The following is a 3,529-nucleotide window of genomic DNA, read 5'->3' on the forward strand; positions in this document are numbered from 1 at the left end:
GCAAACATTTTTGTTTATAATATTTTAAAAATATATTCTTAAAACACATATTAACCGTACACTAAATTAAAAGTAGAGGTATTTGTCATTTAATCATTATAATTAAATTGGTCTTTTAATTTTCACATGATAATTAAATTAGTTTCTTAATTTTTAAATTGAACAAACTGGTTTTTGGTTTTAAACCATCAATCAAATTAGTCTAAATGCTAGTCAACTAACACTACAAAAAAATATTGAGTACCGTTGAAATTATCGTAAGAAAGACAAATAAAATTCGACGATAAGTTAATTACCAACGAATTTATAATCAGAAGTAATCCGATGGTATAAATCTCGCCAGTAATTAGTTACTGTTGAATTTTTTCGTCTGACGATAATCACCATTAAATTCTGTGGCGAATTACCTGCCTAAAAAATTTTTTGGTTACCGATAGATTTTTCTAACGGTAACGTTAGCGCCACAATATACAGTTTCCCGCACTATTACCATCGGATTATGCCATCGATAAATCTGACAATAATGTCAATTTTTTTTAAAATATTGTGACGCAATTTATTTTAATTTTTTTAATTTAATTTTTATTTAAATTTATTTTTCACACAATTAGTGGTCAAATTATAAATAATAGAAATTAATTATGTAATATTATTAAATATTAAATGTTTAAATAAATTAAAAGTCAAATAAATCAAATACAATGAAACGGTAAAACAAAGCCCTAAACCCTAAAGATCTTGTAGTTGTCGTCGTCAATCCCGTGGTCCTACTGAGGCAGCGAATAAGGCGTTGATGTCTGTGTGCCACTAGCAGTGCCGCTGCCACTGGCGCGCATCTGAGCTTGGTACACTGCCATCTGCTGCTCCATCCGCTGAAGCCGTTCCACCAGCTCCCTCCACTCTAGCCTGAGCTCGTCCGTGTCCATCACACGTGTGAGGATTTTCTGATAGCTCTCTTGAGTCTCGTTCAGCTCCTGAGGCTGTTCGTGAAGGTTCCGGGTGAGTTCCTACACCTGCAGCCACAAATTAATGCCTTCCTTGGGATCGACGGTTCGATTGGTGGGCAGAGACAAACGTGGAGGAGCAGAGGCTGCTGGTGAAGAACGATTCCAACCCGTATATGCGGTTCTTGTACGACGCTGAGGCGGTCTCGCGCCAAACCGCATTGGGACCGATGACTGAAACATCAGAGTCACTGGCATCTTTCCCACTTTGCTGAGATTGTTGAGTTGTGGCCTCCAGTCTCTGCGTGTAGGACTTTTGTGTAACACATGTTATTATGATTAGGACAACAGCTGTACAGTTAATTGAAAATTTTATATCACAAGATCAGATGTTTACTTACATAATGATCAACAAATCTCTCTTTGTTCTCCTTCAAAGTGTGGGTGTACTTGAATATTTTCGCCAAGGTCGCATCGCGATCCAACGACTTTGACTACACGTGTTGCATTGAAATAGCCTGTTAGGATGCCTACTAAGTTTATAACAAAATTAGAAAAGCTACATATAAGCATGGCCTTAGTCTTTGTGAAGGTCACTGAGCCGCCGGTATACTTGGACGACCTGGCCGATACCCTATTAGCTCTGTTTGTGAGACGCTGATGCATGAATCCCTCATTGGCCTCCCAGTGAACGTACAGAGTCTTCTTGATTCACTACAGAAAAATGCTGAATACCTCAAATTTACCGGCAGATTTACCAAAAAATTTTGCCGGTAACATGTTTACCGTTGGAATAAATCCAACAATATAAACCTCGCTAGTAATTATTTACCGGTGAATTTTTTCGTCTGCCGTTAATTACCGTCGAATTTTTCTCCTGGTAAATCTAATGGTAATATATGATTAATTAATAATTAGATTAAAATTCACCGGTAAATCCGACAGTAAACTTAAATTTTAAATCTTTTAAAAAAATTGTTAATCCTCATGTATTAAAAAATAAAAAAATTATAAAAAATTACCATCTTCATTATCAGGAGCGAGAGGAGGGGTCCTTGAAGAAGGTTCACTTGATGCTATTTTTGTTAAAAAGAATGTATAACAACAAAAATTCAACAATTAAATTTAATGCAATAGCAAAATTTTAACATTGCAATTAAGAAAAAAAATTCAAAATATCAAAAATTTAACAATTGAGCTCAAGGTCACAACAATTTAGTTCAAAAAAAATTCAACAATAACAAAAATTCAATCGTTTAGACCATATATACAAGTTTCTTGGTTGTTGTGGATTACCTAATTAAACAAATTTTCATATATACAAGCTTCTTGGTCACTGTTCTCGTTTGGTGAGAGTCACCAAAATGTATAACAGTTGTCAGCAAGTCAATATATACTTTTATTTAGCAGGGAATCAATCACATTCAAAGATTAAGGATTTAAGCCTTGCTTTGGCAAAACAATTTAAAAAAAAAAAATCAACAACATCAATAACAAACATATTAAAATCAAAACAATCAAAATAAATAATCAAGCATCATCATTAGACCACTAACAATTTCAATCACATAAGCCAACCCTATTGATCATAGGACACCTAATTGGATAATCACATTCATATCAAACTTTATTTCTCATGTCCCTAAGTTATTGTATAACAAAATAGAAGTTCACATCACTTTTTATGCTTTCCATATAGCAGAGCAAAATTTAATCAGTCTAAAACAGAATATACAAGAATAAAATTCAACTAAATTAATTTAGTTCAATTTGGCAAAGAAGATTCAATAATCATTTTAAATTTTAATAATCTAGCGCTCAGCAGAATCATCATTCTTACATTCATAAATCAAAGAACAAAATAAAGAAGAAAACAATATAACACAAGTGTACAACATATTCACTGAACAATATTAAAGTACTTGATAGAGAAAATAAAGGGAGGAGGGGATTGAAGTCAAAATTAGAGGGAGAAAGAGGAGGTCTTATTTGAACTGGAGACAAATGGGAGGTCTCACAGAGTCGTAATCTCATCTAGTCATGTTGTCCAGCCACCACATCCAGTTCGACAACATCTACAAAAGGCAACTCTCACAGGTCACAACAACATTCTGAACAAAAATAAAAAACAAACTAAAAATCAAAACAAAAATCAAGAACAGAAAAAAATTAAGAACAAATCAGAATAAAAATCATAAAGAAAATAATAAATTAAGAAATCACAAATTTTAAAATTAAAATAAAATAATGAACCCAGAATAAATCCTAAAATCAAAATCAGAATAAACAAAAAAAAGAACAAAATAAAAACAAATCCTAAAATTTAATAAAAATAGAACAAAAACAAAATAAAACAGAAACATAGACATACACCATAAATTAGGATTTAGGGTTAGAGTTTGAAAAGGGGTTAGGAATTTTTTAATTAAAATGAAGTAAAAACAGGTATGGAATAGAAAGAGTGATGAAGGCAACCTACCTGGAGGAGGGAGAAGAGACACAGGTCAACGATTATGGGAGCAATGATAGCGGCAACAGTGGCGGGAGGATGAAAACGATGGCGACAGAGCAACCAACGCGTCACA

Source organism: Arachis ipaensis, chromosome B03 (genome assembly GCF_000816755.2).
Source record: "Arachis ipaensis cultivar K30076 chromosome B03, Araip1.1, whole genome shotgun sequence".
In the NCBI taxonomy this organism is placed as follows: domain Eukaryota; kingdom Viridiplantae; phylum Streptophyta; class Magnoliopsida; order Fabales; family Fabaceae; genus Arachis; species Arachis ipaensis.